The sequence below is a fragment of the Malaya genurostris genome, chromosome 2, assembly GCF_030247185.1.
Source record: "Malaya genurostris strain Urasoe2022 chromosome 2, Malgen_1.1, whole genome shotgun sequence".
Lineage (NCBI taxonomy): Eukaryota > Metazoa > Arthropoda > Insecta > Diptera > Culicidae > Malaya > Malaya genurostris.
Window position 1 is genome coordinate 318,559,974 of NC_080571.1, and position 12,453 is coordinate 318,572,426.

The window sequence follows — 12,453 nt, forward strand, 5'->3', positions numbered from 1 at the left end:
GCTGATGCTGTCTACTGCTGAAACGACGGTGAGAATGGGATTATTTTCACGAGGATTTCCTGTTCGGGCTGGTTGGACGCCGGTTGGTGGGGTAGGCGGAAAGGAGGAGGGGGGGGGGGTTTGTTGCGAGAGTGAACGTACGATTTATGCGCTAGGATTGCTAAGCAACATGGTATGAGCTGTTGCTTGCACGAGATTCTAGCTCAACAGAGCGCCAACAGAAAATGCGGAGTGTAAGGATGTTATCAGTGGAGGTTAAGAGCTGAGAAGAGCGATTTCCAAACAAAGAGGCGCCGACAACACCTACACAAAAAATAACGGTGTCACGTGAGAGATGGTGGTGCTCAGGTCGTGCTTGAATGGGAGAGTTTCGGGGTTTGTCAGTGTTGCCAACTCTCGTGAGTTACCACGGTGAGGACATCTGTTAATTGATTCATTAGTTTGTTTTTGTTCCCAGTGCTTATCACAGAGAGAGAGAAAGAGAGAGCATTTAGTGAATGGACGGGATGAGAGCCGGACTGAGTTGCCATGACCGAGGAGAGTAGGTGAGTGTATGATGAGCCAGGGTCGCGCATGTTTCCCCGCGATTCGGATGCTGCTAGCTCGTTCTGGTGTACACGTGGTCCACTCCAGACACGAATCTGTACTAAACGGGGCTCTTGGTGTGGACTTTTTCCCGCTAACGGATGTTCGGTTCGCGAGTGTGCTAAAATCAGGGGGACTACTGGCTCTACTGACGGTCCGTTCGGAGCCTGTGCTCCAGTTGGTGTTCCGGTTTAGGGTCGTGCTGTTGTTTTTGTATAGATTTGTTACTTAATGCTTTAAATATATGTGCAGTGAAAATATACTTTTTCTTTTTGATTTTGATAACTATTAGCCACCTTTAATCTTTGTGGAAGGAATCGACCGCATTCGACGCGATACGAGAGACGGTTTGAAAGAGGGCGAAGGTTCTGAACGAAAAATAAAAAAATAAGAAAAAAAAAACAAATGTGCGGGGTGGACAGGAGACACCAACGGGCCAAACGATGATTGGTGTGGAATGGCACAGTGAAAGATAGCAACCAGGAATGCTCAGATCAAGATGATCTGACGTACGGCTTTCGGTGGTGCTTTGTTAGAGTGATATGAAGGCAAATTCCAAAATGCAGAAGTATTGGAGGATGTTGCACCGCTGTAGCTAGTGGAAATGAGTTTTTCGAGCTCGAGCAGGACCAATGTGCAGGAGGCAGAAAATGAAATCGCTAAATTGACCAGTTGCCCTCGGAGGGATCGAAACCAGGCATCCTCCAGCCAAAAGCATAGAGTTTCTGAAAGTGTGTTTCGGATCGTGTTCACCCCGCGGAAAACCATTGGCGGAAAGTGTGCACTAGTGGTGTGGATATATTAACAAAATAATATAAAATAAAAAAAAAACGGAACACTAACCAAGCAGAAATGGAAAAGTTTTTTTTAGCTAGATGAAAAATCTGTAGGAGTGAAAAACGAGCCATGTGAAAAGTGTCCAAGGCAAAAAGCGTGAGCGTGAAAGCCCCGAGTAGTGAGCAGGAGAGTCTGGTGGCACTCTGCAATATCGGATTCGAGTGCGGACGTCGTCGTCGTCGTCGTCGTCAGTTGAGAGGCAGTGTGAAAGCCCAGGAGTTTGAAGAAACAAGTGAGCCTTCGAAGGCCTGTGCTGTGAGTGCTGTGTTTCGCGCTGAACGGTTCCGAATTTCCCGAAAAAAAAGTAGCTCTCTCTCGTTCTGCAGGTGCTGTGTGTGTGCGCTTCATGCTGGATGTAAAGTGATGCTGCCAGGATTCCAAAATGTGGTAATAATGATGGATATAATCCTATTTTATCTTGTTAAAAGTAGTTCTTCGTCCAGTTGAAGCTGGAGTTCCATTGCCGACAGGCGAAGGACGCCACGAAAAAAACTGACGAATTGAAACGAACCGTAGTGAACGCAACCAACCATGATCGGATATTTTACCTTGGGATTAAACCACTAACAAAAGAAAATGCATGAATATCACAGTGATAAGAGAGAAGCACACCTTCTCATCAAGTGTGTGACCTGCTGGTTGATTTTCCCTAACATTGCAAGTGTTTGACAGAAGCACATATCACGCGCCTCTGCGTGTGATAGTGTGTGCGTTTTCCAAGCTTACGGGCGGGCTTGTAGGTTCTCTTCGAATGGAACCTTAGACCTTCCTCGGCATGTGTAAGTGTGTGTGTGTGTTGTGTGCTCACACGAGAACAATGAAATGCGTACAAAAAATTTGTCCTTCAAAAGTGTTCTAAAAATTTAACTACTCTTCTTGTTGCTGGCCCAACAACCTGTTTCTGTGGAATTGGACTACAAACCGACTGGCAGGACTAGATTAATGTTCGGGGGAGGCCTCAGAGAACAAGACCATCGAGATTTCAGTTTGGATCAGTTACTGCAACATGGACATTATGAAAATGTGCAAAAAAAACTGGAAGAGCAAACACACTCGTATCACTTCATCATGTAAATTGATGGTTGATTGTTTACTGCAGCTCGTCATCTCCCGAAGTTAACAAAGAGTCTGCTCGGTGACTAGGGTGTTTTTTCCTCCTGAACAAAAAAAAAATAAATGAAAAAAGGTTTAACGTCACAAATGTGCACAGTCGGTGCGGTATACGTCATAGCTGGTCCCGTTTTCGAGTGGGTTGATTTGCTGAATTCGTTGAAGGATTTTTGAGTTCATTCATAAAATAACAACGGGACGACGCCAGAGAAGGATTCGAAAGAAAATACGAGCTTCGCAGTTGAAACCGTGGGTTGTGTGCTGAAGCCCCTTGCAGAAAGCTTAGTTGAATTTTGAGGGCAGCTACTGTAACGAATTTCGTTGTCCAAAAGGTGTATGAAATTTGAGCGACTGCCGAATAATTAGTTTTGTGACGTTTAATCGAAGTTTATCAGAATGTATGATTGTGAAAACCAAAAATGATTCATATGAAATTCTAAACTTTTCCTGTAAAGGAAATTTTTAATTGTTTCGTTCCGAGCGTGGATTGGAAAAAAACTATCTGTTTCGTCATCTTAAATTTTTATGTAGTTTTTTTTTTTTTTTTCAATAGTATAATATATATTTTCAGGCACACTGCTTAAGCTCTAAGATGCCAAGGGTATTTCCTAATCTTAATTAACGACTAACTTAAAACTAGAATAGTATCATTAGATTATGTCGTCTAGAATTTTTGGAAAAAGCTTTTAGCTGGCGTTCGGCAGTGGTCGGTGAATTGAATATTGCATGACTTCCAGTTGGTGCTATCTATGGCCGCTTCCTTTCAGTTCGTGTGGGTCCGCGGGAAACTTTATGTAGTTTTTGCCTTTCCCATATAGAAAGGCCATCCCGCATAGCGTTTTGGCTACCTGGGCAGTCATGGCCACCAGACGGCTACCAAAATTGATTCAGTGACGGTTGTCAAATCCAATTTGGCAAAACAAAGTCGCCTGTATCTAAGTTAGCCGAGCGTTTTCATCTTCTTACCTTCGCTGAAAATGTCAAAAATTTCAATGTGGAAAAATCCTGGTGGATACAGTTGTATCGTTTGAGTTGTATATCTGGCAGCGGTGAGGCAGTCGGTCACCAGAATGTCTGCCAGCCATATTTTTCCAGCTGGCAGCGTTTAGTCAGCCATCTGGCAGCCATGCATATGCGGGCATGCAATCGCTGTGAAAACCGACTTTACAACCAAGGCCCGGAGAGCCGAGTGTCATATATCATTCGGCTCAGTTCGTCGAGATGACAAAATGTCTGTGTGTGTATGCGACAAATAATGCCACTCAATTTTCTCAATGATGGCTGTACCGATTTTCACAAACTTAGATTCAAATGAATGGTCTTAAGGTTCCATACAAAGTGCCTGAGTTTCATTTGGATTTTCGGAATTACAAGGAAATATGTGCAAACTTTTTAAAAAATGCGCACTCAATTTTCTCAGAAATATCTTAACCAATTTCACAAACTAAGAAGCAAATAAAAGGTCTTAAAACTCTTTAAAAAGTCTCCGTAAAATTGATCCAGATCCAGATTAAGTTCCGGTGTTACAGTTTGATTAGTGAAAATTTTCAATTTCATGAAAAAATTTTCATAAGCGATGGCGGAACGAGGTGCACATTTTTATAAAACTTACTGCTAAATTCATCTAGTTGGTAGATCTTGTTAGTTAGTGAATATATAAAACTACTTTGGGACTACTAGTCTTCGGTTTCCGTTTCCGAAAGCACCGATAATAGTGAAAAAAAGGCGGGTGGGTAATGTCAGAGACATAACTGGATGTCGTGAATACGAAGAAAGACATGTACCTTAACACTTCCGAATATTAATTAGTTGATCAATTGTATGAAATTGAATGTAGAATTTGAAACGATGCACCTAAACTAAAGTACAGATTAGTTACATTTAACATTCTGAAACAATATTATGAAATAACCAGTATAGTTCTTTATAATAAAGTAATGGTGGCTCTGAAAAGAACCTTTTATGATAGCGTTTGTGATGGGGAGTGATGAGTTGAATTCGAATTCCGATGGATGCCGCTGACTTCCGTCATCTAATTCCAGGCTGAACTGTTGTACGTGGGTGCGATACCGATATGGTTGGTGTAGGTGTAGCGTTTACAACGGATTATAATCTTCCAATAAAGAAAACGTTAATTCGCTGGGTTGATCAATGATACAATAGGCCTAATTTATTGAACGAATCTATCAATATGCTATAGGGTCATTGCCGTTTCAACCTTCCGAGCGAACGGACGTGATTTGGATTTACTGCGAAAGCATTGAAAACCAGTTATGTGTGTGTGATAAAGTGGTCGGACGTTCGAAACGATATTGTGTTATAGACAATAGTGCTTTTTCCTCTGAGAGGTTTTTTTCGCATTATATAATAGAACAGTGCCTTATTGTGAGCGGTGGATCGAAACGGTACCGTTAGCCGGTTATTGTTTCGCCGATCAAGGCCAAGTGTGCGGATTGTAAACAAGCGGCCATTGTGTGAGGATTATAAATAAGTGTGCCTTTTCCTCTCGGAGGTTTTTTGCACATCATCAAAGCGGCGATACGCCGATCGACGAAGTCCAGCTTGGTGTCCCCCGTTGGATCTTTGTTAAGTACCTTTACTTCGTTTATTTTTATTTCTTTATTTGACCATTATATTTCCCCCCGAATCATTTGTTTTTGCGCGGAAGTAGTTCCGCTATGTCTAATTTAAAACCTGCCCCCCCCGCTCCCGATGTTCAAATGGAGACTTCCCTTGTCAGTAAAAAGTCCCGCATAAAGAGCTATCCTGATGGGCTCGCACTACCGGCCGGGCCTTACGCGGTCTATTTCCGGACCAAATCAAAGGAAAAAAAACTGAATATTTTAAAAATATCGCGGGACCTGAATTCGCGATATAATACCATAAAAAGTATAGATAGAATACGGCCAGACAAGCTCAGGGTCCTGTTTACCAGCTCAAAACAGGCTAATGAGCTTGTTCAAAATGATCCTTTTACGCTGGAGTACCGCGTCTACGTGCCAGCTCGTGAAGTCGAAATCGACGGTGTGGTCACCGATTCGAGTTTGACTTGCGAGGATATTCTTAAGTACGGGGCGGGTTGTTTTAAAGACCCCTCACTTAAGAATGTCAAGATACTGGATTGCAAGCGATTGCATTCAGTATCGATCGCCGGGGATGGAACAAAGTCTTATCCCCAATCAGACTCTTATCGTGTGACCTTCGCCGGCTCGGCATTGCCCAACTACATCCTCTTGGACCGGGTTCGTTTGCCTGTTCGTTTATTTGTACCCCGGATAATGAATTGTACCAATTGCAAACAACTGGGGCATACAGCTACCCATTGCAGCAATAAGCCACGTTGTGCTAACTGTGGGGAAGCTCATGCGGACGGCTCTTGCGGTAAGGATGCTGAAAAGTGTCTCTACTGTAAGGAGGGTCCACATGACCTCTCTGATTGTCCCGCTTACAAACTGCGAGGTGATCGAATGAAGCGTTCCCTAAAGGAGCACTCCAAGCGTTCCTTCGCAGAGATGCTTAAAAGTGCCACCCCTCCTAAACAGACAACGAATCCATATGCCTGCTTGTCGACTGACGAGAGCGATTCTGACGACCCTTTGGAAGGTCCATCTTCAGCGGTCCCTCATAGCTGTAGGAAAAGAATGAATAAATCTTCTCATAAGCTACCTAGCAAGGGTTCGAAGGTGTCTTCCGAAGGGCTTCGAAAAGTTACAGCTAACGGGAATCGGGAAAAATCACCGAAGCAAAAAGCTCCTGGTCTCGGAAAGCTCAATTCCGAGATGGAATTCCCACCACTTCCAGGGACTACAAAATCCCCAAGCGTCCCTAAAAATCCACCAGAGAACCAACTAGGTGCTGGACTTATCAAGTTTTCTGATGTTGTGGACTGGATTTTTACAACTTTCAATATTTCAGACCCTCTTAGAAGCATTTTAATTGCTTTCATGCCTACAGTAAAAACATATTTGAAGCAGTTGACTGCAAATTGGCCCCTTCTTTCAGCGATTGTATCTTTCGATGGCTAAATCATCCACCGATGTCACGGATCTAATCACTGTTTTACAGTGGAATTGTAGAAGTATTATCCCAAAAATAGATTCATTTAAATTTCTAGTAAATAATCTGAAATGTGACGCATTTGCATTGTGCGAAACTTGGTTAACTTCTGAAATACCCTTAAACTCCCACGATTTTAACATTATTCGCCTGGATCGAGATGATCCCTACGGAGGAGTACTTTTAGGGATCAAAAAGTGCTATTCTTTTTATCGAATTAACCTCCCCTCGATACCAGGTATTGAAGTTGTCGCATGTCATGTTACAATCAAAGGTAAGGACCTTTGTATTGCTTCCATCTACATTCCCCCAAGAGCCTCAGTTGGGCATCGGCGACTCAGTGATATCATTGAGCTCCTTCCCGCACCGACGTTGGTTTTGGGAGACTTTAACTCACACGGTACGGGATAGGGCTGCCTTCACGATGATAACAGATCAGCTATGATCCATGATATCTGCGATAACTTCAATATGACAATATTGAATACGGGAGAAATGACACGGATTCCTGCACCACCAGCAAGACCAAGTGCGCTGGATTTATCCCTTTGCTCGACATCGCTACGGTTGGATTGCACGTGGGAGGTAATTCCTGATCCCCACGGTAGCGATCACCTACCGATCGTAATATCAATCACCAGCGGCTCAAAACCATCGAAGACAATCAATGTTTCGTACGACCTCACACGAAATATTGATTGGAATAGCTATGCGACCTCGATATCTGAGAAACTTGAAAGAACTCAACAACTTCCTCCGGAGGAAGAGTACACGTTTTTGGCTGGCTTGATTCTCGACACCGCGACTCAAGCTCAGACGAAACGTGTACCCGGCGCGAAAACTAACATCCGTCCTCCCAACCCGTGGTGGGACAAAGAGTGCACAAATTTAAACGCGGAGAGAGCCTCCGCGTATAAAATATTCAGAAAAAATGGAACACCTGATAATTACCGGAATTACGCGGCGTTAGACGTTAAAACTAAGAACTTGATTAGAGCCAAGAAACGCGGTTACTGGCGTCGGTTTATAGACGGCTTAACGAAAGAAACATCTATGAGCACTCTTTGGAACACAGCCCGACGAATGCGCAATCATAACACCACGAATGAAAGCGAGGAATATTCCAACCGCTGGATATTCGATTTCGCTAAAAAAGTATGCCCAGACTCTGTACCGGAACAGAAGATCACCCGCGCCGCGACACCAAACACAAACGAAACACCGTTTTCGATGGTAGAGCTCTCACTTGCACTCTTGTCATGTAACAATAAAGCCCCGGGATTAGACAGAATAAAATTCAACTTGTTGAAAAATCTGCCTGACCCCGCCAAAAGGCGCTTGTTGAGTTTATTCAATAAGTTCCTTGAAGGCAACATTGTTCCACATGACTGGAGACAAGTGAAAGTGATCGCCATTCAAAAACCAGGAAAATCAGCCACCGATCACAATTCGTATCGGCCGATTGCTATGCTTTCCTGTATCCGGAAATTGTTCGAAAAAATGATTCTCTTCCGTCTAGACAATTGGGTCGAAACTAATGGCTTACTTTCAGATACACAATTTGGTTTCCGCAGAGGCAAAGGAACGAACGATTGTTTGGCGTTGCTCTCAACCGAAATTCAAATGGCATTTGCTCGTAAGGAACAAATGGCGTCAGTTTTCCTAGACATCAAGGGGGCTTTTGACTCAGTTTCCATAAACATCCTATCTGAGAAGCTGCATCAGCATGGTCTTTCGCCAGTTTTGAACAACTTTTTACATAATCTATTGTCTGAGAAACACATGTATTTCGCGCATGGTGATTTGTCGACAATACGATTCAGTTACATGGGTCTTCCTCAGGGCTCATGCTTAAGCCCCCTTTTATACAATTTTTACGTAAACGACATCGATAAATGTATCAACACATCTTGCACGCTAAGACAACTTGCCGATGACAGCGTTGTGTCTATTATAGGACCCAAAGCTGCCGATCTGCAAGGGCCGTTACAAGATACTCTTGCCAACTTATCTACATGGGCTCTTCAAATGGGTATCGAGTTCTCTACGGAGAAAACTGAGCTGGTTGTATTTTCAAGGAAGCGAGAACCAGCACAACTACAGCTTCAACTAGGGGGTGAAAACATAGCTCAGGTCTTCACATTTAAATATCTCGGGGTCTGGTTCGACTCCAAAGGCACATGGGGATGTCACATTAGGTATATGAAACGAAAATGCCAACAAAGAATCAACTTTCTTCGTACAATAACCGGATCGTGGTGGGGTGCCCATCCAGGAGACCTGATCAGGCTGTACCAAACAACGATATTGTCCGTGATGGAATACGGATGCTTTTGCTTCCGATCCGCGGCGAACACTCATTTCATCAAGCTGGAAAGAATTCAGTATCGTTGTTTGCGTATTGCCTTGGGTTGCATGCAATCGACTCATACGATGAGCCTCGAAGTGCTGGCGGGCGTTCTCCCATTGAAAAACCGGTTCTGGGATCTCTCATATCGTTTACTCATTCGATGCGACATTTTGAATCCTCTGGTGATTGAAAATTTCGAAAGGTTAGTTGAGCTCAATTCTCAAACCCGTTTTATGTCCTTGTATTTTGATTACATGGCTCAGAATATTAATCCTTCTTCGTTTGTTTCCAACCGTGCTCATTTCTTGGATACTTCTGATTCTACTGTGTTTTTCGACACATCCATGAGAGAAGAGATTCGTGGAATTCCGGATCACGTGCGCCCTCAAGTGGCCCCAAATATTTTTTATAATAAATTTAGAACAGTCAACTGTGAAAAGGTGTTTTACACTGACGGATCAAACATCAACGAGTCCACAGGCTTCGGTATCTTCAATCAAAACATCACCGCTTCGTACAAACTCAGTGATCCGGCTTCAGTTTACGTCGCAGAATTAGCTGCTATTCAGTACACCCTCGAGATCATTGAAACCTCGCCCAAAGACCATTACTTCATTGTCACGGACAGTCTAAGCTCAATAGAAGCTCTCCGGGCAATGAAGCCAGGAAAGTACCCCCCTTATTTTCTGGGGAAAATACGGGAACACTTGAGAACTTTATCTGAACGGTCTTATTCAATATCGTTAGTCTGGGTCCCTTCGCATTGTTCCATTCCGGGAAATGAAAAGGCAGACTCATTGGCTAAGGTGGGCGCATTAGAAGGTGATATTTATGAAAGACCAATCTGCTTCAATGAATTTTTCAGTATTTCTCGTCAGAAAACTCTCGAAAGTTGGCAAACTTCATGGACGAATGACGAACTGGGACGATGGCTACACTCCATTATTCCTAAGGTATCAACGAAACCGTGGTTCAAGGGGATGAACGTGAGTCGTGATTTCATTCGCGTTATGTCACGGCTCATGTCAAATCACTATACATTCAACGCACATCTCCGGCGTATCGGGATCGTGGAGAACGGGCTCTGCACCTGTGGCGACGGTTATCAGGACATCGAGCATGTCGTGTGGTCGTGCGTAGAGTATCGCGACGCCAGGTCGAAGCTACTGGAATCCCTCAGGGCCCGAGGTAGACCGCCTGAAGTTCCGGTTCGGGATGTGTTGGCGAGTCGGGATAGCTCATATATGCTTCTGATATACGAGTTTCTCAAACACATTAATATACAAGTGTAATCTGTTACATCTGGCTTAGAAAGTTCCTCCTATTTATCGACGTTGTTTCAACTGTGGCTAGGAATAATCTTCACCTGCAGGTTCGACACTAACTTCCGCCGATTATCCCGATTCCTCATCTGTCCACCATCTTCATCGGAACTAACAAGATCTTTGTGCTGTCACTAACCTTTTCGCTTCCCCGCTCCCCGTCTCTTCACCATCTCGATGTCAACTAATTAGATCTCTGTCGTTTTAGTCATTTCATTCCCATATCCCCTTTTTACTCCGTTTTCCGCAATATTTACTTCGCTATTTTTTTTTTTTCATTTTCTTCTGTAACAACACCATCATCGCCCACGGAAACTTACCAACAGCATGCGGGCCACCCGCCGGGTATTCGTAACCTGGGGGTGTTTCCCGCGGACCCACACGGACCGAAGAATGCGGCCAACATGAACATTCACCAACGCCATATGGAAGACTCTCATGAAATATTCAATTCACCGGCCACTGCCGATCACCAGCTGAAGGCTGGATCTGCCAAAGTCAACCATTGCGACCCAAATATGACATTACTCAATGATACAACCCTAGTTTTAAGTTAGTCGTAAATTAGAATTAGTAGAAGCCCTTGGCATCTTAGAGCTTAAGCAGTGTGCCTTAAACATTATATTCTTGAATAAAAAAAAAAATATGCTATAGGGATTCGTTTCTAGCATTCAGAAGGGTATAACTGCGTAATTCTCTACGATATTAAACTCTGGAACATTCTCGCAAAAACAAAGAAGGCTTCACTTGATCTCGATTACTGTGAATTTCACACAGCGAAAAGTGCACAGATCTAACCAAACTGTTTTAGATTTGCACTAATAATTCTTTAGAAAACTTTTAGAGCCATTAGTAATTGCTCTTGTCGGAAGCGAAACTAGCTTCGCAAACGACACAAAATACATCTGCTCGCAGTGGTGATAGAATCCAAACTGATAAATTTTTGTTAAAAGCTTTCTTTTTACGTGATTTCGTTTGTAGCTTTTTCACTAATGGACGGTCCAAACGGCTATAAAAATAGCCGCATACAAAATTTTAAAGTAGATTATTTCATTTCGAATTTGCATAATTTATTGAAAGAAAATACCAATATGCTATAGGGATTCGTTCCTAGCATTCAGAAGGGTCAAATTGAGGAACTCACTACGATATTCACCACTTTTCGGAACATTTTTCTCGAACGGTTTGTTGTACAGCAGCAGATATTTTGTTCTCTTCGTCAGAACGCGTTCTGATTGGCTGGTGTTGACATGGGTCAAATGAGACAGGTTTTTCAATAGTGTTATGTTGAAAAATTTCGATTCTATTGGTAGTTAGATTAAATAAATCCTTTCACAGATCACTGAGCTATGAGCTTTAAAAATACGAGCAAGGCAAACGCGCCTTATGGATTATCCCCTTTGATACTCGTTTATACCAAACATTTCAGAAAAGTTTAATTTTGAATTATTTGAGATTATGTCACACAACTGATAATTTTATTATAAAATTGTGACCATATTTCCAATGGCGTGTAGCAAGAATTATGTTGATTCATTAGAAACAACAGGAGATATTCACGATCAAAAACTTATCACTCTCTCAGAGGGTAAATTTTGAAAAGGCACCCCATAGTAAAGTAAGTCGTATTCACGACAAAAAATGATATTTCATGAGAATGCGCCCTTTTTTTAAATAAGTCTGGGCTTTCAATCGCCAAATTTATTAGTTTTGTAATCCTCATGAAATTTTGAATAAATTATTCTTCGACATCAAGACGATACGAGTAGCTGTTTTTGAGATATTTTGAAAACAAAATCGAAGATATTTGAAAACACCCTACAGCCAACTATAAAAGCACATTTTTGAAATACAAAACATCAGTGTGAAAACTAGCATCAGCAAACTATAGTATAATTGTTGTATACCTTTTCGTGATAATGGAAAACCTTGTTCGTCTAAGCGTCGTAAAGTAACAGATAGTATGATTGAACACTTTGCTTTCAAGCAGTACGTGATTACTGTGGAAACTACAATGCATATTTGCGACTCATGTCGATAATATTCAAATCGACCTGTGTCTGTTGAAAGTGCACAGCAACTAGCTTCCAGCGACAACGAGATGCCGGATTATACTACAGCTTCGCCAGCAACATCGGGAAATAATTTAGAAGAAATACCGCTAGCTACATCGAGATATGATTTAGAAGAAAT

The 12,453-nt window shown here is 42.5% G+C and overlaps 1 protein-coding gene across 1 annotated transcript in view; it reads left to right on the plus strand.

Moving 5' to 3' along the window:
- Positions 1 to 776: 776 nt before the first annotated feature.
- LOC131431248 (neuronal acetylcholine receptor subunit alpha-7-like) overlaps positions 777 to 12,453 on the plus strand; it is a 290,647-nt gene continuing 278,970 nt past the window's right edge. Inside the window, exon 1 of the mRNA XM_058596850.1 lies at positions 777 to 1,809. The gene's annotated coding sequence lies outside the window, so the exon portion shown is untranslated. The remainder of the gene's footprint in view (positions 1,810 to 12,453) is intronic.